Source organism: Pseudorasbora parva, chromosome 25, assembly GCF_024679245.1.
Source record: "Pseudorasbora parva isolate DD20220531a chromosome 25, ASM2467924v1, whole genome shotgun sequence".
Lineage (NCBI taxonomy): Eukaryota > Metazoa > Chordata > Actinopteri > Cypriniformes > Gobionidae > Pseudorasbora > Pseudorasbora parva.
In genome coordinates this window covers 13,774,961-13,800,326 of record NC_090196.1, presented here as the reverse complement: position 1 = coordinate 13,800,326, position 25,366 = coordinate 13,774,961, and the positions used below count along the sequence as shown (strand labels likewise).

General features: G+C 37.0%; 1 protein-coding gene across 16 annotated transcripts in view; it reads right to left on the bottom strand.

Annotated features, from left to right (window-relative positions):
- tjp1b (tight junction protein 1b) overlaps positions 1-25,366 on the bottom strand; it is a 193,048-nt gene that overhangs the window by 91,995 nt on the left and 75,687 nt on the right. The window contains exon 1 of one of the 16 annotated variants that reach the window (XM_067437096.1): positions 15,021-15,038. The exons of the other annotated variants lie outside the window; for them this stretch is intronic. The gene's annotated coding sequence lies outside the window, so the exon portion shown is untranslated. Of the gene's footprint in view, positions 1-15,020; positions 15,039-25,366 lie in introns of those variants that run through there. 16 annotated transcript variants of the gene reach the window in all.

Sequence of the window (25,366 nt, the reverse complement as noted above, 5' to 3'; positions counted from 1 at the left end):
CTTTTAAAAACATTTAAGTGCAACAAGACAAAAGATAACACGCTGTCTGTAAATGCCCTGACAAACACACACACACACACACACACACACACACCTGTGTCGCACGCCAGGGCCGTGGCCCAGTGGCTAGAGCCACTGCCACTCTGCCCTCATCGGCTAAGGTGCCCCTCTTGTCTTCTTCCCCTCCTCACCCCCAGAGGATTACCATAAAAGTGTTCTGTTCCACTAAAAATAATCCACTAATACGTTCCGTGTTTTCCGGCTCGCTCCGCGGTATTGCTCAAAGTCTGTGGCTGTCTGCTCTCTGTGGAGATGACAGTACCAGAATGTCGTCCCATTCACAGGTATATTACAAATTACTTTCAACATTACAGACAGTGGTTGATCTGTGGAATTAGTAGTTTGGTAGTTTGTTTGTTTCAACATTACAAACATGGATTCAAAGTTCCAGCATCACAGCGTGTATATCGTCATATACTGTATACTAGCTCACAGTTTGTTACTCTTTAACATCTGTATAATATATTTCTGATAATTAAATATATTATACACACACACACACACACACACACATATATATATATATATATATATATATATATATAATCTAAAAACCCTGACTGAATGAGATCCTATAATTTAATAAAGTTTGACAGTAGTAACAACTAAATAGATTTGTATTACATGATATATAGTTATCATATTTTATTATAAATATTATGATTGTCTCTAAGGTGAACACCAAACTTAATATATGATATATCTGAACCTAACCATGTCATGTCAATAAATGGGAAAGTCAGCTGTTTATTATCATGTAGAATATGCCTTTTACCGCAAATACTATACTTTTACATATTCCGTTATTAAAAAACTGTTGCATATGATTTACAAAAATCATAAACAAGACATTTTTTGTCTCAAAATATATTCAATAATTTTAGTGATTCTCATTTGCTACTTAAATCTCCAATAAAAAATAAAAACAATGAAAAAAAGATTAGATCAAATTAACACAGAATCAACTCTGGAATCATAATTACAACAACATAAATTGAATTAGCACTAAAGCATAACAATTGTATTTACAGGATGATTGTTAAAGGTTTGTTATTCATTTCCTTATAGTGCCCCTTTTTTGGTTTGGGCCACCACCCCTCAAAATGTCCAGTTCTCTTTCACGTTTGAACAAACAATAACACATAATTAAGCCAAAATGTTCTTTTGTTCGAGTATTCTCATAAAAGCAGTCTTAAATGAGTTAAATAACGTCTCAAATGAACTTAAAGAGTTGTGTGAAAGTGAGATGACAGCGCATCAGATCCGCGTCATGTTCGGCAGCGGCAGATCTTAAAGGGACAGCAGCCTAATAAACCAGTTTCTGTGATGTCATAAAGGAACAAAGGTAACAGAGAAAATTGTAGTTGTAATAAGGATTAATCTATATTTCATTTATAAATTATGCAGTTAAGAAAGGTGTTGGATAACTTTAATACATTTCTGTATATTGATTAAATATGAAGGCCTCTGGTAAATATGGAATTTATATAATGGGTTTATGTGAATATTGTTTTAAGTTTTTTAATGCCTAATAAATGTTTAAATCGATAGCTTTCAATGATACTGTAATGTTGAATGTCTGTCATTAATGTTTTAAAAAAATCAATTTCATAGACATTCATAAAAAGATGAAATTACAATATAACAATATTAAAAACTGCAATGTTTTTATGTGATGAAAAATGTGTGATTAATTAGTAAATTGTTTAAATCAATTGTCGGCACTCATTATAATTCAACGTTTATAATTCAACATTTTATCAAAAATAAAACAGACCAGTTCTGTGGAACTAATAATGCAAAAATGACATATTTTAGGTTTAAAACCTGACTTAAATGAATCAATTGCAGCACAATAAATGAGTTATGGCCAAATGTTCACAAAGGCAATTAACCTTCATTAACGCAAGCGTTTTCAGCATGCTTGCAACCCTTGCAAATCCCTGATGTCCTCTAATGTCTGCCCCTAATGAACCTCGATCTCCTGTGACCAACACGGGCGCAGGGGTCTTACATGTCCCACAGACCTCATGCCGTTTACACCAGAGGACAGAGAGTTCGAGCGAGGGAGGGCTAGGATTGACTTTTATAAGGTTGGGACAAGGTCACACGGACACAATGAACAACTATAGCGCTGTGAAACGCTGTAATTAAACAATTAACCCATGTGAGCAGGAATTGTTCTCTTTGAGTCCTGTGGCGTGAACCATCTCCTATATTCTCATGTGAGGCTAAGGCATTATAGCACAGTTTGTACACCATATACCCGGGCTGTATATGGCAGAAATGTGCACTGTCCGCTATACGACCCGTTTGAAGTTAAGTGTCTAGATGATATTGTTCAGTGAAGCTTGAGAGCAATAAAGTGCAAAGTGGCTGTCACAACCTTTTCTGCAGGGTAGCATTATAGACAACATTTATGGTGTTATTTAATTTAATTCGATGCCTTTGGCATTTTATTAAAGGGTTTTGTATTAGCTAAAAGATTTTCCTCACGGATTTTCGCACTGTGGTGCGTGTGTCATATATCAGTGCAATACAACCACAAAAAGCCAAATATCCTTCAATATGTTCACTTAATTGAAAAGAACACATTTAAGAGGCACTAAATGAATCAATAGCATGATGGAGAGTGAGTCCCGTTTGTTGCGCGCTCCTCGAGTCCATTACAGCGCTCGGCCCTGAGCTGTCCTGAATCGCCAAACGGAGCCGCAAAACGGTCTAGTAAGCAAATGCCTCTGAGGGAGTGTTTGGGAAAAGGAATACAAGATTTGTAAAGCCTAGCCTTGCCATGTGTGTACCTAAAGGCAAATGACAGTACAACTAATATCAGGTTATTCCAGGAGAACATCAACCTTCATTTTGTCTAACAATCTTTGAATGATGTTGAAGATAAACGGATATATTTGTGAACAACTTGTTTATTACTGAATCAACATACCAGTACATGATTAAAAAAAAAAAAAACACATTTTGTCTTGTAAAAATAACTTTCTTGAAAGGGTTAGTTCACGCAAAAATTAAAATTAGCCCATCATTTACTCACCCTCAAGCCATCCTAGGTGTTTATGACATTCTTTTTTCAGACTAATAAAATCAGAGTTATATCAAAAATGTCCTAGCTTTTCCAAGCTTTATAATAACAGTGACTGTTGGGTCATTTATGAAGTCCATAAAAGTGCATCTATCCATCATATAACTCCTCCGGTGGGTTAATAAAGGCCTTCTGAAGCGAAGTGCCACGTTTGTGTAAGAAAATTATCCATAATTAAAACTTTATAGACTAAAATAACTAACTTCCGGTAGTCTGCGGTACACAATTCAACTTACGGCAAAAGAGTAACCCCTAACGTGATGGACAGAAGAATCGCACACTTGATGCAGATAGTCCTGGGCAACAAACTCAAGCCACTCTTCTCTTATATCAAAATCCTCCACCATTTCTCTTTAAAAATTCTCGTTTTAGACACTAATCCATGACCGGTGTTTTGTTTTGCTCTATCCTCTTCGCTTCTGCGTTCGTCAATACGCATATGTCAAGGGTTACTCTTTCACGGTAACTGGACATGCATAGCGCTGACCGCGGGAAGATAGTTATTTTAGTCTACAAAGCTTTAATTATGGATATACTTCGCTTCAGAAGGCCTTTACACTTGGAGTCGTGTGGAGCAGTTATATGATGAATAGATGCACTTGTATGGACTTCAAAAATGACCCAACAGTCACTGCCATTATAAAGCTCGGAAGAGCCAGGACATTTTTAATATAGCTCTGATTGTATTTGTCTGAAAGAAGAATGTCATATACGCCTAGGATGGATTTTAAGTGAACTATTCCATTCAAGCAAATATTTACTTAAGAAATATATCTTATATTGAGAATTTATTATTAAGTTGATTTTTTATCCCATTTGCAAATGTTTTTTTCTTCTTGCTTTATGCACTTAAACACAAGAGAATGCATTTGGTAATAGGATAGTAAAATTAAAACTCAATTCAAAATATATTGTCTAACAAATGAGGTTTGTGGCTTTTAGGCCACATGTGCATTAGCTTTAAAGGTTTATGCTAATGTTATCCTAATTCAAAATTAACCTTAGAAATCTAGACGCACCCTAGCGACAGCAAATCTTATCTGCCGCAAGTGTCGTCTAGCAACTCTCAATACACATCTGAGGTGGAAAAACCAAACTCTGGTCAGGCCAATCACATTGTGTATAGAGTCGGTGGGCGGGGCTTAACATAATGACGGCCGAGTTGCGCTTGCGTGCTTCTAGTAAACACAGAAACTGGCGAACGGCGACCTTTCAAATCAGCTTTTACCGCGACTCTGGAAGACTTGTTCAGCTTTTCTCTGAGAAAAGAACAAAGAACGGCACTGAAGTCATTCTTAAGAAGGGAAGATTTGTTCGGAGTTTTGCCAACCGGATACAGCGAAAGTTGAATCTATCAACTAGCTCCACTTGTACATACTACATCGTTTTGAGTCATTTTCATAGCTCAAGAGTGGGGTGGAGATTGGATACGAAAAGCCCAGGATTCGTGTGGACGGGGCCTGATACAGGATTTGTTCACTTTAGATGAAGCGCAAGAAGGACGGAGCGCAAATGAGAAAGACCACTGTATCTTGAGACAGGCTATTTTAAATGTTGTTAACTTCACATGGCAAATTAAAAACACCATACTGAGTGACTTAATTGAGATATTTTGTAACATTATAAATGTCTTGCTGAATAAAAAGTATAAAAATCTTACTGAGGCCCAACTTTTGGGGTATATTTTAATTTCTGTTTGCTCGTTGCTCTGGTTGGTTGTAGCGCTATCCAATGGCGTGCAGAGGGAGTTTGAAAGACAACGGTTTATCCCGCCCCTCGGATCGAGCCCTGTCTATGGTGAGTTTCCAGACCAAACATCTTGATGTGGGTCAGGCTTGTCAGGCTAAACCTTTACCATATATACACTTCAAATGTACAATCTAGGCTACGACCAAGTTAATATTTCTGTTCCAAAAATCTAAAACTACTTTCTGTATACTGTCTAGTGTCAACATAGGTAAGTTTCTTATAAGGTAGCATCTTAGGCGAAATAGACACTTTAATATATTGCACATTTAAAAAAGTAAAGGTGCGGCAAAAACAGTTTTGTGAATAAAAATGTTCTTGGTTGGTTTCAGATTGGTCAAGTTTCAAGGTTGTCACGCAAACCTTTCAAAATGTCTTCTTTTGAAAGTGCTACACCATTGACAAAGGAGCGTTTTGCCCACAAATCTTACACAGTTTCTTCCAATAGCTTAGCATTTTGCTAAGCTAATGATGAACCAACCTTCTAAGTATTTCTCAATCAATTCATTATAAACAATATAACAAGAAACAAATAATACAATTATAAAAGAATGCCTGTTTTCTGATAAAAAAAAAATCAATAGGGTCGCAAACAAGGTGTATAACAGTGCAATCCTTTGTTTCTATACAACAATAATTGAATCTTTGATGACTCAATAAGTGCAATTCACCTTTATTCCACAAGGTGGAATACACAATATTCAATACACAATGATGAAGTGACTTTTCACTCTTAGTTACCGCAGGCAGAAAACAAAATAATAGGAAGAATCATCAGCAAAACTTGAAATGTCTCAGAGATTTACTGCATATGTTTGAGATGGTGATTACGAGGCAGATGCTGAATGTTCTGGGAAATGAGCTCTGATGAGGACAGTGATGACGGTATAAAACATCTGCTCAAACTGAACCCTTACAAGCTTCAAAAGGAAATGAAATATGCTTTATTTCATTCTTCTGTAATTATTAATATAATATCAAGAGCTTTATATTATCGCAACAGGTCGAGATCCATCAGTGTTAGATATAGATCTGGCGATTCATGCACAGTTGATTTTAATAATGCATTCGTAAATGTAGAACTTAACATTAAGTAAGATGATTAAATGCTGTAGAAGTATTGTTCATTCTTAGTTCATGTTAACTAATTAAACCTTATTGTAAAGTTTTACTGATAAATCTCTTTATGGGTTGTCATCTGTGGCTTATTCCCTCATTTTAATCCATTCATTAAGACGTCAATATAAAGTTGACTTTTATATATATACTGGACTACAACAATTACAGAAGGGAAAAAAATACATGTAATATAGTCTTATATAGACCAGAATAAAGTCTTATATAGACCAGTTTAATAAAGTCAATATTTTAGAAACCTCTACTCAAAGCACAGGGTAACTAATGAAGATTATGCACTTGATATTTTGCCCCTTTTCGATTTTTGTATTCACTATTAGGACAAGCAGGTCTTACTAGACAGAATTTTGTACCCTCAGCTTATACGGCAGCTATTCTGTAAAGCAATTAAGCAATTGATCTGGAGAAGACTCATTTTGTGCTTACTGGCCTGTCGATAGCTCAAAGGGGAATGATTTAGTCATTATTATTATTTTTAGCCCCAATTCCACAAGAGATCCTCTTTCCAACAGCTTATTTCCGGGTTTATCTTACACACACGATCTACAGGAAATAAATGCTGGACGATATTGATTGTTGGGATGATGCACCGATTTTCTCAAGTCCAATCAAAACCGGGCTAACGGCTCAAGTGATGATGTCGGTAGAAGCAGGTTGAAGAAGATCTTGTGAGATTGATCTTGTGGGGCAACAAGCATGGTGAGATCATAATTTTCAAAGATGTATGATGTATCCAGCTTTTAAAGCAGACGTTTGCTTGTGTCTGAGAAGACGATTCTCTGCTTCAACATCCACTTCCTTCTGCCTTACTATCCATCATAAAAATCCACATCTAGACTCCAGGGAGCAGAGTTTTGAGGATTACGCTGTCCGAAAGACTGAGAGGACTGCAAACTCACTCTGACTTTGAGAAGGCCTGCATGGATATCCAAATGACATGAATGTAGGAGGTTGAACTGTATCGATTTTAAAAGCTCACACACTACAGAAAGCTTTGACGGATAGGAATGTACAAGAGCCAGGTCAGGTTGAAATCGAGTGGGAATACAGAGAATTGGATACTCTTACACAACAGAAACGGAAACTTTTGTCTTTGCTTTTTCTGCGTCAAAATGTCACTTTGTAAAGAAACACTACGTCATGATGTCACCGTTTTCACAAATTCACCTTTTTGTAGTTTAAACGGAGACCATAACGGTTTCAAAAATGTGCATGTTGAAGCCCGTTTTCAAAAGTTTGCTTTTTAAGGCCCCCAAAATGCCGTTGTCAAGTAAATGAACAGCGACCAAACGCATTTTCAGTTTTTAGTTGAAAAGGGTTGTGCAAACGGTCCCCGAAATAACGCTCTCTACACGTCACATACTATGCATATGCTAGGGATGTGGGATTAATCGTAACTGATTTCCATTTTGAAATATTTAGCCTTCCAACAATTATGAAAACAAGATAATCGGCGTGAAACATCATTGTGCCACCTTCTTTTCCTTCACGGCACACTTTCTTGCTCCCTAAAAGCCTAAATTTGATATCCAAATCAGCCGAAAAAGTGAGTGTTGTGAAACGCAGTCTACTGTTGCTAAATTGAGTTTTTTAAAAGTGTATTAAGCTCTGAGAGATACATTTGTGTGTGTGCTGCAAGACTGGGAAGAATGGCATAAGAAAGATAATCTGTGGGCTTCAGATACGACCCTAAACAGTCAAATAGCCTACAAACAAATATGTCAAAATGCCGTTTTGGTAAGCATCCTCGTAAACACAGTCGGTTATGTCTTAAGTGAATGTAAACATTGAGAAAGAGCGCGTGTGTAACCGTGTATTGGATCCATGCTGCTCTTAAAGTGACAGCAGCCTAATAAATCTGCTGCAGTCATTATTGTTAATCTAACAACAAAAGACAAAGATCAAATCACTCACTGCTCCTGAATCAACAGACTGTAGTTTTAATAAGGATTAGTCAATATTTAATGTATACAGCAGTTATTTTACTGTTGATTACTTTATTTAATTTCTGTCAACTGTTATCTTCTGAATACCACTGTTAGTTCATTTTCCTGTAATTTCTATTTGTGTATTTTTTGTTGGTCTTGTTTGTAATTTAGTTTATTTGTTCTTATTGTATTTCTGTCTGTTTACTTCTCTTCTGCAACTGTTTTTAGGACTTTTACATTAAAGGATTTTCTCTAGCCTGATGTGGTCAATTCTAGTCAGAATATGAGTCTGAAACTGCTCCATTGGGCTGTGATTATGGGCCGTGTTTCAACCGAACCAGCAAAGACCTCAATTGGATAGACAGACAACCAATCAGAGCAACGAAGCGACGCATTACCGTTAGTTGTCAAATGTCAACAGAGCTCAACTGCACTGTGTTGCCAAGTCCATGTTTTTTTCAGCGAGTTGTTTTCCATGTCCACTTGTTGAAGCGACTTTTATGTGATATATAGACCCATGAGTGCGAATTTTTGCAGGCAACCATGCCAAAATAACACATTTTACCCCTCAAACGCCATTTTTTTCTGGAGACTGTTGAAAAGTTGAAAAGAAATTATGATTTTTTTAATAACATTTTAGGATTTCACTCCACATAATATATCCTACTTCAATGGCAACCAAAATGTTGAAGGTCCAAAGCAATGTAGTTTCAAAGCGCATCCAAGGGCTTCAGAGGCTCTGCACGATCTCAGCTGAGGAATATGGTCTTATCTAGCGAAACCATCGGCCATTTTCAAATAAATACTTTAAAAAAAAAAACGTCAGAGAGGTCATGCTAGACGTAGGTGGAATTACGCCTGAAGTTGCAATTGAAGTTGATGTGTCACGTCCACAAATAGAGGACGGATAGTATGCGAGCCCCACTGACTTTATTGAGACTGAGACAAACAGAAGTGCTAATAAAAGTTATTTTACTACTGTTTAACTATGGTTAATGCGCCTGGCAGCCATCTTGGATTCTGAATTGTTGCGCTTTCCAGAGTTTCCCAGTTGCAACTCCAACTTGAGGGAGCATTCCAATTAAAAGTTCCTACTGGGAATGAGGAATTTCCAATATCCTAGGATATAGGGGGTGGCTAGCTGGTTACTAAGGAGTTCTGGGTGGGTGGTTGCTAAGATGTTGCTATGTGGTTGTGGTTGCTAGGGTGTGCTCTTTGGTGCAATACTTCCCATCGTGCACCAAAAGTAGTACGACGGATAATATCATCGTAATCATTTGGGTTTAAAACACAAATACGTGGTTTTAATCAAAGTTACTAACGTTAACTAAAACTAAAACATGAATAAAATGTATATAAGATGACAAACTTAAAAATTGGAAATGAAAATAAGAACTCTTGCCTAAATTAATTAGAAGTTTAAGCACAAAAATGACTAATCAGAAGTAAATAAAAGCTAAAACTGAACTAAAACTAACATACTAATAAAATTCTAAATAATAATATTTCACTTTTTTTTTTTTACAAAATCAAATCATACTGTTATTAAAATGAAAAAATATAAAAATAAAAGCTTTAAAAAAATGAATAAAAACTATAATAGCCTAGTTTAATACTAAACCATGGCGTTCAGTGTTAAACACCGTGTTGGAGTTAGCAGTGTTAGCTAGAGACCCTACAGAGGGTGACAGTAGATTAATTAAGCACTTTTAATTAGCCTCATGAGCTCGGGGACAAACAATTTGAACGTACATTGTTCAGTCATATCCTCCATCCAATAATAATCCTTCAGAGATACAGTTCAATTCACACAGGCTTCAAGGCAGCCTGGGATATCTGGGTAAACACAATAGCTATTCCTAAATGATAAGTAGATGAGAAACAATGGATGTTGGGGATAAAGTTGGCATGAAAGGATCTAGAGAGGATATAAGGCTAAAGCGCAGTCTCTAGCTCCCTCTTGGTGATTCTGATAACAAAAGTGGTGGGAAATATTGAATTTCCATGCGGCTTAAAAAACTAAGCTGGTCAACCAGTTTGGACTTTCTTGAAGCATAAGGGGACGTCACATGAAAGGGGCACCAAAATCATAGTTTTGCATGCTATAAAAGCTGAATAATTTAGTTTGTATGCACAACATATATGAATATCATCACATCCCAACTATGCCTGTAGCTTATTCTGCAACAAAGTAGAAGCTCATTTAAATTCTCGCTGCCTTCTGTTCTGCCGACATTGAAGAAAGTGTTTGCCGACTTTAGTCCGAGCTTTCCTCCATCCATATGCAATAAGTACTGAATATTTTAAAGTCATAACACTGAAAACGAAGCAGAATATACAATTGTGCTCAAGGGATTTGAGGGCAAACTTTAAGAGAGTATCTTGGCTATTTGCATTTTCTTTTCAAACTTTTTTTCAAACTATAAGACACTAATTATAAGACATGATTTCATGAACTTAGGTCAGTCTAAACAACATTTAAATCAGTGTATATATATATATATATATATATATATATATATATATATATATATATATATATATATATATATATATATATATATATATACACACTGATTTAAATGTTGTTTAGACTGACCTAAGTTCATATATATACACATCATATATATATATATATATATATATATATATATATATATATATATATATATATATATATATATATATATATATATATATATATATATATATATATATATATACTGGACTACAACAATTCCAGAAGGGAAAAAAAATACATGTAATATTGTAAGTCTTATATAGACCAGAATAAATTATAAAATAATATAATTAATATAATATAATTAGGGCTGTCATCCAAAATAAAGGTTTGTGTTTTTGTGTTTACATATATTTGTGTAATGTGTAAAATGATATATATTTGTATGTAATTTGTAATGTGTAATAATGTGTAAATTATGTATATTTGAACACACACACACACACACACACACACACACACACACACACACACACACACACACACACACACACACACACACACACACACACACACACACACACACACACGTTGGTCTATGTGGTTTACAGGGACTCTCCATAGGCGTAATGGTTTTTATACTGTACAAACCGTATTTTCTATCCCCCTACACTGCCCCTACCCCTAAACCTACCCATCACAGGAAACATTCTGCATTTTTACTTTCTCAAAAAAACATAATTTAGTATGTTTTTAAGGCCATTTGAATTATGAGGACATTTGATATGTCCTCATAAACCACCTTTATAGTGTAATACCAGTGTAATACCCATGTAGTTATACAAATTTGTGTCCTCATAAACCACATAAACAGGCTCACACACACACACACACACACACGCACACACACACACACACACACACACACACACACACACACACACACACACACACGTCGTGTTTCCATGTTTTATGGGGACTTTCCATAGGCGTAATGGATTTCATACTGTACAAACTGTACATCCTATCCCCCTACACTGCCTCTATACCCCTAAACCTACCCATCACAGGAAACATTCTGCATTTTTACTTTCTCAAAAAAACTCTTATAAGATGTTTTCCTCATGGGGACCTAAAAATGTCCCCACAAGGACAAGGATTTCGGATATTGCCATCTTTGTGGGGACATTTTGTCCCCATAACGTAGGGATTACCAGGCCACACACACACACACACACACACACACACACACACACACACACACACACACACACACACACACACACACACACACACACACACACACACAAACACATTTATAAAAAACTTAAATATATACATGCATGTGTGTATTAACACGTGTGGATGCGATTAATCATGAATAATCGTTTGACCACACTAAAAATAATATAAATTAGTTTAATATTAGTTTGATGTAATATTATTATGAAATATGACTATTATTAATATATATTTTATTTTGGATTAAAAAAGTTATTAAAAAAACCACAAAATACATTATATTATATTATATATGTATTATATAGTGCTGTCAAAATGATTAATCCTGATTCATCGCATCTAACACAAAAGTTTATGTATACATACATATATTTATGTACATTGTATTTAAATATGTATATATACAGTGTGTGTGCGTGTAGATGTATACACACACTTACAAGATGTAATTAATTGTAATTAATCCAACAACACAAATTATATCATATATTATTATAGATGTATATGTGTGCAAATTAAAATATATAAATAATACTAAGATTAATCAAATTAATATTAAACTAATATATATATATATATATATATATATATATATATATATATATATATATATATATATATATATATATATATATATATATAATAGTAATATTATATACATTATATTAAGAATATTTGTATATTTCTAATAAGAATTTTTTTTTTTTCAATTTTCTTTTTTCATACTGTGTATAAGCCACATAATATGCCTACTGGTTTGGTTGGATTGTGTCTGTATTGTGTTTGTGGGTGTTTTTTGTTGTTTTTATGGCGGCTGAAGTTTGTGTTGCCTCCCGACTAATGAGCCCCTGCCAGCATCCAAAACACATCAAGCTGGTCTTTTCAGCAGCAGCCTAAATCACTCAACACATTTATCTTCTTGACAAATTTCTCTTGTTGTAAATGAAGTAAGGCTGGATTTGACAATGTCTTGTTTGATGCAAACTCTCAGTGTCATTAAGAGGACTGCGTTTGAGGGGAAGCAATTAACAAATATGGCGGAGTAAGGCGTTGCTATTGGTCGGTGGTAAGGGGGGTAGTTGGGCGTAAGAGCGCAGAGGTGAGGGAAGAGAAATCAGCTGGGAGCTAATCTACCGCACTGCGCAAAAACACACAATGCAATAAATCTCTTCCTCGTTGCGAATCAATTCCATGAATTCCCACGTGTTTCCCATGGAAGGATTGCATCTAGGAGAAGATCTAGATGTTTCAGTCTCCATCCAGATGAAGCAAAGAGAAAGGGAATCCAAGTATTTGTGTGTGTCCAAGCGGTTGGGTTACATTAGTCACCAGAGGGCAGCGGTAAACATAGAGTGAGTCATTCCTCAAAGAGTGACAGGTGCATTAAATATGTCTCTTCATGTCCACATCCCATTCCAAGAAAAGGCCTCCTGTCAGGTCCCTACTCACAAATTACATAATCAAGCGCTTAAAAAACACTTCATTCCATACATCATCTGGAATTATAGGTTGGAAAATGATTTTCTGGGATCGAATCGACCTGAAGCAATTACATGGAACACATCGACAATCACTTTAAGTTGTTTTCTTCAGTCCCATAAACATGAATGATGTTTTCCTATATGGCCATGAATGTCCTTCATATGAACATCCATTGGAGTGACAGTAAAGGACAACCTTGGCTTTTCTGGAATGACAGACGTGGAAAACGTAAAAAGGCCTGATGTCACATAAAAATATGAGATGAAGAAAATCCCACTGACATCTAGAGACCAGAATATGACAGAGACTTGAGAGTGGGCTCTTTAAACTTGAGCCAGTAAGAAATCCCCTATAGCAGAACACCCTAGCAACCAGCAAGAACCCTGTAGAAATACTAGCAATAACCCCGAACACCCAAGCAATAGCAATATCACCATAACAACGAGCTAGAAACCACTCAGAAGAAACTAACAACAGGCAAGAAACACCCTAGCAAGTTGTAACCACTAAGTACACATTAAAAAAACAGAATACCCTTGCAACCACATAGCAACCATTCACACAGAACTTCCTATTAACCAGCTAGCAACACCCTAGCAACCACCCAGAACACGCCAACAACCAGCTAGAAACACCTTAGTAAGTCGCAACCACCCAGAACACCTTAAAAATTTGCCAGAACATCCTAGCAACCACATGGCAACACCTTAGCAACCACCCACCCATAACTCCCTAGTAATCAGCTAGCAACACCATAGCAACCACCCTGAACACCCTAGAAACATCCTAGAAAGTAGTAACCACCCAGAGCACCTTAAAAACCAGTCAGAACACTATAGCAACCATAACCACAAAGCAACATCTTAGCAACCATCCAGAACTCCCTACTACCCAGCTAGCCCCCTCCTAGCAACCACCCAGAACAACCTAACAACCGGCTAGAAACACCCTAGCAAGTAGCAACCACCAAGGACACCTTAAAAACCAGCCAAGAATAGCAATCACATAACCACATCTTAGAAACCACCCATTCAGAACTCTCTAGTAACCACAACCACATAGCAACATCTTAGCAACCAACCACCCAGAACTCCCTAGTAACCAGCTAGCAACCCCATAGCAACCACCCAGAAGAACCTAACAATCAACCAGCTATCAACACCCTAACAACATCTTAGCAACCACCCACCCAGAACTCCCTAGAAACCAGCTAGCAGAACCACCCAGAAAAAGCCTAACAACCAATTAGCTATCAACAACCTGGCAACCACATAGCAACATCTTAGCAACCAGCCACCCAGAACTCCCAAGAAACCAGCTAGCAACACCTTAGCAACCGGCCAGAATCCAAAATCCCCTTTTTAATGAATGGATCCATGTACAGACCTTTACAGTGGCTAAAGAAACCTTTGTCATAAATACAGCGCAATGCTTTTCAAAGGAAAACACATTTCCTGATATTCTCCCTATATGACAGTGTGCAGTTCTCTTTCAAAGCTACCGCTTGATACACTAGAGAAGCAGCTCTGTTATGTAACTTGCTTTAGGAAGGTGAGACTAATGCTTTTGTATATGCCAGCATCCCTCAGAGAGCCGCTTGAGCAGTGAGGTCACTGTCACACAGTAAAACTCTGCCCTCTTCAGGAGGATGGCTGTATGACCGCACTCCATTCACACAGAAAACAGCTTTAGAGGGTGCAGAGAGGTCATTCCCTCATCAAAGCATGTACAAACAAATACAACTGGGTTTTATGTTGTAATTTTTGCCTAGATGGGTTATGTAGGTTAATACTAAATAACAAAACAGCAGAAAAATAAGCTTGAAATGAGACATTTAAGAGTGCATTGTGAAGAAAAATGAGCGTTTTACCTTGAGGCAAATGCTTCCACACACCCTATATGTCCTTCAGAAAAACAAAATGCCTGGGAACGCACTGGGCAGGATCAAAAAAGGAGGGGAAAACAATCAAACCTCGTTCAACATGAAGCAGGAGTGTGTTTTTGAGCGTGCAGTCGTTCTCTCTGTAACCCACGGGTTTGCCTGGATGAGGAGACGCTACGGTCTCAGCAGCATATGGCGTCTCAGCGGGAGCTTCATGCAGATCTCACACATGAAACACGGCACAAACAAGCCCAGCCCGACACACACCTACACAGAGACTAAAAGTAAAGGCTAAAATGACAAAACATCAAATAAATAAGAGATTAAGAGTGTAGTGAATGAAATAGTGAATGAAAGAATGTAGTGAATGAAATAGTGAATGAAAGAATGTAGTGAATATGGCTAAAGTCCAACAGATTTTTGGCCAAACACAGACACACACACACACACACACAATCCTCAGGCAAATTGCAGTGCACCAAATGATGAATTCTGGAGTGATTCCAGTCCAAATGTTCGTCTCTATGTTTATGCCAGTACTCTTGTTAGTAGTTGTTGACCAGTATAGGTTTTAAAACGACTACTGCTAATATCTAGAGGGAGGGATGGCCTTATAACCAACATAATGACAAAATAGCTTACTGTTAGGCAATAATATGTATATAAAATTGCTGAAACAAAATGGACATTTATTAAAATTTTAATTAAGTATTTGCTTATTATATAATATTACATTTAAATAAGTAAATGCTTATACATATATAACTTAATTAATATTATATTAAATATATACATATTACATTGAATATTCATTCAACATTCATAATTTAAAATAGTATTTATATAACAATTTAAATATAATTATAAATATAATTCAGGCCATTGTTGGACTGAATTCAATGTGTAAATTGGGCAACAAAAAAAATGGATTCATGCTCGATTTACTATTTTTTATGATTTACTAACCCAAATTATTATTATTTTGCTTGTGTTTCATGAATGAGGTCCAATGACAGAGGTGAACATTCACACACTGACAACCATGTTCATTTATAAAGAGAGAAAACGAGGAAAGAGAAGCACTGGTATGGCGGGAAAGCATCGCTCAGTCTGATCCCTTGTGTCTGAGATCTCCAGGGGGCTTAATGCCATTCAGCTGAGAAAGCAGAATCCCTTCCATTAGGCCAAATTAACAACAACACGGATTGGTGGGGGGTCAGCAGTAAACGTTTAGCTGAACGCTCACCAAAATCTACTCAAATGAAACTGCTCTTAGCAGATCGCTACAGTGACGTACCTGATACCTCACCCACTACATGGACTTTCAACAATATACCTGAGAAGTTAAAAAAAGGAACGTTTAAAAGATTTGTTTCCGCTCAAATCTAATCTGTGGAGTGTGGACGCTCAGTTCTGACCTCTGATCAATAACAAATCAATAGCATAAGTCATCTGATGACACACCAGCGATTTTAGATTTTTTTCATGCGTACACTGTAGTAAAAATTAATTTTGTGGACCAGTCTAGGAGATGTTTGCAAAGCGTTCACACCTGAGCCACGGAGTGTTGCTGACTGCAACCCAGCTAACCTTCTTCCCCTAAACTGGACCTGGATTCCAGATTCATATTATAAATATATATATATATATATATATATATATATATATATATATATATATATATATATATATATATATATATATATATATATACAGGAAAAAAGGGCAAGAGTAAAGATTTAAGTGAGTTTGATATGGGCCAAATTGTGATGGCTAGACGACCAGATGATCTGGTCCAGACGTTCAGAGCATCTCCAAAACTCTTGTGGGGTGTTCCCGGTCAAAAGTGGTCCAAGGAAGGAACATTGAAGAACCGGCGACAGGGTCAATGAGCGGCCAAGGCTCATTGATGCACGTGGGCAGCATTGTTGCAGACCATGTACACCCATTCATGGAAACGGTATTTCCTGGTGGCTGTGTCCTTTTTCAGCAGGATAATGTGCTCTGCCCCAAAGCAAAAATGGTTCTGGAATATTCTGAGGAGCACAACAACGAGTTTGAGGTGTTGACTTGCCCTCCGAATTCCCCAGATCTCAATCCAATCGAGCATCTGTGGGATGTGCTGAACAAAGTTCAGAAAGTCAGAAAGTTCGGAGTCCGATCCATGGAGGCCCCAACTTGCAACTTACAGGACTTAAAGGATCTGCTGCTAGGATCTTGGTGTTAGATACCACAGCACACCTTCAGGGGTCTAGAGGAGTCCATGCCTTGACGGGTCAGGGCTGTTTGGTAGCAAAAGGGAGACCAACACAATATTAGTAAGGTGGTCATAATGTTATTACTGACTGGTGTATATGTTCTTGTATAGTTTCTATAGTTTAATTAATCTATATATATACGTATGTGTGTGCGTGTGTGTGTGTGTGTGTGTGTGTGTGTGTGTGTGTGCGTGAAACTAACATGAAACCAGATTTCATTTGCCCCTATTGAACGCCTATACTGTCACTCTTGTTTCCTATTGTTCCCTATCCCCTAAAGGGCACGATGCACCATTCATGTAGAAAATAATAAATGTGTAAACAAGTTATTTTAGCCACAGCTTTATAATTAAGGGGGCGGAGCTTCAGATTCAAGAGAGTGTTTAATTGGACAGAAAATCTGATGAGAAGCTGAAGTGTAAAGTGATGTCATCAAAACATTGATTCATATAGACCCTTTTACTGTTTGTATACAATGATGACGTAGCAATGTATGCGCGCGCATTTTGGCAACAAACAGTGGTGAGAATCAGCAGCATGTCAAGCTAAGTGAGCGGATTAAGCAACACAAACCGAGAAAGTTATTTTAAAAAGTTGACTTTATCAAATGGTATTCGGCTACCAGATCCGTGTACTAGTGGAGTGGATAGAAGACGTTAGCAGATGACCAGGTGGTCGGATATATACGTATTTAGTCGAGAAACCGAGCGTGTACACCCGAGACAAGCATATAAATCACTGGATGCTTATGAATACGTTGTCTGTGGGCATGTACAGAATGTCCAATACAATTTTCTAAATTTATTCTTATTCTTCACACAGACATACATTTATCCTTTTCCTTACATTTTATGTTGACACACTTCTGTTTAAAGTTTAATTTTGTAATGCTATAGTACTTTAATAGCAACTATGTTGCTAGCATACATTTCTCAGATGGTTATTTTGCAATTTATTAAACTATTAATAAAATCATTACAAATGAAATTGATAAGTAGTGTGATTATTGATATGATAATCTGGTGATGGGGGGTACAATATACACACCAGTTGCCGCCAATGTTGGGAGGTTTATTATAAATAATTAAGTTTCAAGTGCAGTAAATGTTTTACAAATGAATTTTTTTTATGCGAGCATTTGTATGTCCTCGTTCCAATCAATGCATTTAATCGCCTGCAGCCACAGGTACCACCGGTTCTTCTGAAACGGCCGTGATCCTGTCGGAATCCTTTAAAACTTAAGCCCATTGGTGGAATAGCAATTAGTGCAACCAAAAACGCAACAGCCAGACATTTTGATGCTGGGAAACCGTTTTGATAAACTTTCGGAGTTGCTCACACGTTAGAACCACTAGGGAACAACACCACTTCTGTTGCCAAAATGCGCGCGCAACTCTTTGATCACGTGGGCTGTAAAAGGGTCTATTGGCGGAAGTGAGAGATTTGAATGCTTATATCTTCTAAATGTGTATATATATATATATATATATATATATATATATATATATATATATATATATATATATATATATATATATATATATATACATATATATATATATATATATATATATATATATATATATATATAAAGACTAACATATTCATACTAAAAAAAAACTTCCATTTTGATTTCATGGGGACTTTAACACAAAAACATTTATAATTTACATTTACATGTATTATTTTCATTCACTATAATTTCTGGTTTTACTTTTCCCAATTAGATGAGAAAGTGGGAATATTTAATTTTTATTCATTTATTTATTTGACAGGTTTTGTCCTCCACATATGCTTTCATGTTAGACAGATGAATGGAAGCAGATGACCTTCACACGTGCCGTCCTGTAGGAAACCTGGAGGACAAGGACTGGATCTCTAGATTTTATCATCATGAATCAATTCACTCTCCTGTTAACTTAAATTGATTGTGAACAATATGATGTGTTGGTTAAAAGGAATCTGAAGGGCTAAAATAAGACGTTTAAAACTCAGAGGCACAGAATAAGCTCTAACAACGAATGCCTTTACAGAACACATGCCGATGTATTTGGCATGAAACATTCGACTGTTTTATTACTAGAATTATTCCTCAGTAATTTACAGGTAGATGGCTTCTATACTGCAGTGGCGGTTTCTGTACCTCACACTCGAAACCACAAAAGGAGGAGAGTGGATAACCGGTGTCAATAAGTCTTTCGGTATCAATAAAATCTAGTTACATTTGTCCTTGAAATCTTGTTGACCTGCGAGCTGAATAATGTGTTTACTTGCTAAATGTCCAATTCTCAAAGGAATCGTTCCGTTGAATCAATTCCTTAAAAATGATTCAGTCAAACCAACTCGCAGATCATTCATACAGTAAATCACTCAGAAGTTTAGGCTTAGTTTGGAAGCAACAAATCAACCATTTCACTGCAAAAATGACATGTAAGATCCTGAGTAGGCTGCTGTAACTTCTTAAAAAGATAACTCAAATGAATCATTGAATTGTTTTTTTTTTTACTTGTTCAATAAAAAAATAAGAGAAGTTACTTTCAACAGGAATTACACTGACTTCCCAGCACTATTATCCAGTGTCATGGGTCTATTTTATTTGAAAATTGGGAGTATGAAATATAAAGGAAACTTAAAAATGTATAAATGTTTTGATAATGTATGATGCTAAAACAGCAACTGAATCTTACACAACCATGTGCTGTAATGCAGAAAATTCCCTTAGTAGGCAAAACTGTTAGTGTGGACTGTAATCTTACATAATCTTAACAGTAGATGCAAAAATGGGCCAATATATACAGTATTGATGGTGATATAAATAAGGGCTGACAGTGGAGTCAGCAAGATCCTATTAAAGAGCTGTCAGACTGCAGGCTATATCATGAAATAAAAACACACAAGGAACTCTATCACCATTAAACCTCCATGTTTCCAACCAAAGCTGTCAAATTAACTTATGCGCAAAATTGAAATATTGCATAAAACATCTGTGAATAAAGCACCGTTTTCATCCCATGATCAAGAGAACAAAATAGTCTCTTTTTGGGAAACAGGTACACAATATATGTAACATAAAAAGAAGTCGCAGCAATCGGGAAAACATTTGGCTATTTGGCAAACACCGGCTTGGGTGCAAGTGTTCGGGAACGCAATTGTGATTGAAACTTCTGGGAATACCCAACCATTTTGATGACAGATTTTTGCTCAGACATTACAGAATGACCAACATGTGAGAGGATGTGCAATGAAACTGGTCAGCTAGATAGTCCAGTTATCCAATCACATCCACTGTTGAGAAAAAGTCACGAGAATTTTTTCATTGCAGATCCAGGAATTTGTTCAGTAAATACACTCACCTTAAGGATTATTAGGAACACCTGTTCAATTTCTCATTTATGCAATTATCTAATCCACCAATCACATGGCAGTTGCTTCAATGCATTTAGGGGTGTGGTCCTGGTCAAGACTCCTGAACTCCAAACTGAATGTCAGAATGGGAAAGAAAGGTGATTTAAGCAATTTTGAGCGTGGCATGGTTGTTGGTGCCAGACGGGCCGATCTGAGTATTTCACAATCTGCTCAGTTACTGGGATTTTCACACACAACCATTACTAGGGTTTACAAAGAATGGTGTGAAAAGGGAAAAACATCCAGTATGCGGCAGTCCTGTGGGCAATAATGCCTTGTTGATGCTAGAGGACAGAGGAGAATGGGCCGACTGATTCAAGCTGACAGAAGAGCAACTTTAACTGAAATAACCACTCGTTACAACCGAGGTATGCAGCAAATCATTGGTGAAGCCACAACATGCACAACCTTGAGGCTGATGGGCTACAACAGCAGAAGACTCCACCGGGTACCATTCATCTCTACTACACATGGGAAAAAGAGGCTACAGTTTGCATAAGCTCACCAAAATTGGACATTTGAAGACTACAAAAAATGTTGCCTGGTCTTACAGGTCCTGATTTCTGTTGAGACATTCAGATGGTAGAGTCAGAATTTGGCGTAAACAGAATGAGAACATGGATCCATCATGCCTTGTTACCACTGTGCAGGCTGGTGGTGGTGGTGTAATGGTGTGGGGGATGTTTTCTTGGCACACTTTAGGCTCCTTAGTTCCAACTGGGAATCGTTTAAATGCCACGGCCTACCTGAGCATTGTTTCTGACCATGTCCATCCCTTTATGACCACCATGTACCCATCCTCTGATGGCTACTTCCAGCAGGATAATGCACCATGTCACAAAGCTTGAATCATTTCAAATTGGTTTCTTAAACATGACAATGAGTTCACTGTACTAAAATGGCTCCCACAGTCACCAGATCTTTACCCAACAGAGCATCTTTGGGATGTGGAGGAACGGGAGCTTCATGCCCTGGATGTGCATCCCAAAAATCTACATCAACTGCAAGAAGCTATCCTATCAATATGGGTCAACATTTCTAAAGAATGCTTTCAGCACCTTGTTGAATCAATGCCACGTAGAATTAAGGCAGTTCTGAAGGCGAAAGGGTCAAACACAGTATTAGTATGGTGTTCCTAATGATCCTTTAGGTGAGTGTATATTCACATCATAATGCACGTCTTCCTATCAGATGAAAAAACAGCAGAGCCATTTAGGTAAAAACTTTTGAACAAATCTACTGAAGTAATTTTAATAGATTTGTAAAGTCAGTTCTCCTCAAGAGTCAAGTTCCTACAGGGGTTTGACTAGCAGAGTAACCCACAGGTGATTAAAAACAATGTTTTCATAACTGCTATAGTAAGCACGTGCGTGAATTATCTGCGGACAGATTTCTTGAAGCGCTGCGCCATATGTTGAGGTTTTTGGAGGCTTGAGGGGACACACGTGGTCACATGGACCTCCTGATTCTCAGAGTCTGACCTGACAGCTGGATCGCTCTCAGCGGGGCTCCGCTAAACCAACCATCCTAATGCACATGCATACACACACAACATTAACACACCACCAGAAACACATGAATTCAGTACGGCATGCTAATACTGAACATACGGACATCCAGTTTGCACAGAACACACACGCAAACTGCACGCTTCTGTAAATGTGTTTTCACAGTAGGGAGGCCTGTATGCACTATAAGTGCATTTTAATTGTCCTCTAACATACCATTTCTGCACACTTTCATCCTCTGGAATGCACGTTCAGGGTCATCGTGTCTGGTATTTACTCACTTATCAGAATACACACACAAACACATTTGATAGGGTGGAAATATTGCATTAGCAATGGGGTGAATCTAGCTTGAAATGTTGATTTTTAAAGTAAACGTTCGTAAAATGTTATACAATCTCTCAGATAATGTGCTAATCCTTTCAACCCTGTTACTTTTTTTTCAAAGCTTATGCCTCAACATAAATCCAATTTTAAATGTAGCTTGAGATGACATCGCTCAATTTAAATTCATACATTTTAATATATGTTAGGGTATTATAATGGTCTCGAAAATATAACAGGGTTGAGCGTTCTACAATTAAATTTGAGATTACAAGGTGTGTTCACAATAGTCTCGTACTGACAAACTTAGAAGATACTTGAACTGGAAATCTGTGAAAATATTACATTGGCAGTGGGCTAAGTCTATAAAATGGATGCCATTTCCAGTTTTGAAAATATTTTTTATAGTAAACTTGTAAGATTTTATACAAACTGTCAGATAATGTCAACTGTCTGTCAACTCTGTTACTTTTCTGAGGCTTATGTCTCACCATAAACTAAAATTAATTTAGTTTAAGATGCCAGCTCAATTCTTTTTTTTAAATATTTTAATATTTGTTAGGATATTATGTTCTTATTAGAGAGGAAACAGGGATGACAGTTTTACATATTAACGTTTAACTTATTAACTGAAGAGATTAGATGGTTTCCAAGGGTCACCGTGTATTTACTCACTTATCAGAACACACACACAAACACATCTGATGTGTAATCCCCACCCCGAGATGTTTAAAGTAACCCTTTGTAATATTTCTGTAAGAAAATGTCAAATGTCTGTCAACTCTGTTACTTTTCTGAGCACATAATTATGTCTCAACATAAATTAAAAAGGAATTTAGCTAGAGATGACAGCTCAATACAAATTTATACATTTTAATAAATGTTAGGATAAATGTTGAGGATTTCCTCAAAGGTAACAGGGTTGACATTTTAATATTGTCTCATACTGACAAACTTGCAAAAAGTGATAAAAACAGGATACTTCAACTTCTTTGAAAGGTTTACTTCTTGAAATGTTATTCATCACCATACATCATAGAGCACACATATATACAGACACATTGCGCACACTTAAAAAAGAAAAAAACACTTTTTAAAAATGTATTAAAGTCTGTTAAAAAAACTGTCAACCCTGTTTCTTTTCTAAGGGACATAATTAAGTCACAACATAAATGCAAATGACTTTAGCTTGGGATTTAAATGGATAGTTCACCCAAAAATGAAAATTTGCCCATGATTTACTCACCCTCAAGTCAGAAGTGTATATGACATTCTTCTTTCAGACGAATAAAAGTCGAGTTTCATTAAAAAAGTCCTAAGTTTTAAAATGGCTAGTATTGTTGCTCTGTTTTTGAAGTCTGTAAAAGTGCATCTGCCCGTCTAATAACGTGCTCTACCTCCACCCGGCTCCGGGAGGTTTAATAAATGCCTTTGGAAGTGAATTGATGTGTTTGTGTAAGAAAAATATCCACATTTAAAAACTTTATTAAGTAAAGTTTCAGCTGATCGCCTTCCGTATTCGGTTTATAAAAAAAGTGTTGAATGTGCGTCTGCAGTTCAAAGGCTTACGTGACCATTTGTGCTCCGTCGCGTACCCATCTTGAACTCAGAGAAGGCATTTTCAACACTTTTCCACGGACGGCGATCGGCCAAAACTTTAATCCAGAAAATATTCTGGATTAAAGAAAATATTAAATTTGGATATTTTTCTTGCACAAACGCGGACAGATGCATTTTATGGACTTCAAAAACAGAGCAACAACCACAGCAATTTTAAAGCTTGGATCAACAGGGATTTTTTTAATATATCAACTTTTATTCATCTGAAAGAAGAATGTCATAAATACCTAGGATGACTTGAGTAAATCATGGGCTTATTTTCATTTTTGGGTGAACTATCCTTTTAAAGGAACACTCCACCATTTTTAGAAATAGGGCTTATTCAACTTCTTTCCTACATTTACAGTGAGGAAAATAAGTATTTGAACACCCTGCTATCTTGGGAAATTGCCAAGCAACTTGGTGAAATGCAAGATCTCACCTCGTGGGGTCTCAATGATCCTAAAGGTGAGAAATCAGCCCAGAACTACACGGGAGGAGCTGGTCAATGACCTGAAAAGAGCTGGGACCACCGTTTCCAAGGTTACTGTTGGTAATACACTAAGACATCATGGTTTGAAATCATGGATGGCACGGAAGGTTCCCCTGCTTAAACCAGCACATGTCCAGGCCCGTCTTAAGTTTGCTAATTACCATTTGGATGATCCAGAGGAGTCATGGGAGAAAGTCATGTGGTCAGATGAGACCAAAATAGAACTTTTTGGTCATAATTCCACTAAACGTTTTTGGAGGAAGAAGAATGATGAGTACCATCCCAAGAACACCATCCCTACTGTGAATCATGGGGGTGGTAGCATCATGCTTTGGGGGTGTTTTTCTGCACATGGGAAAGGGCGACTGCACTGTATTAAGGAGACGGTGACCAGGGCCATGTATTGCAAGATTTTAGGGAACAACATCCTTCCTTCAGTTAGAGCATTGAAGATGGGTGGAGGCTGGGTCTTCCAACATGACAATGACCTGGAGCACACAGCCAGGATAACCAAGGAGTGGCTCTGTAAGAAGCATATCACGGTTCTGGCGTGGCCTAGCCAGTCTCCAGACCTAAACCCAATAGAGAATTTTTGGAGGGAGCTCAAACTCTGTGTTTCTTAGCAACAGGCCCGAAACCTGACTGATTTAGAGAACATCTGTGTGAAGGAGTGGGCCACAACCCCTCCTGAAGTGTGCGCAAACCTGGTAAAAAACTACAGGAAACGTTTGACCTCAGTATTCTCTG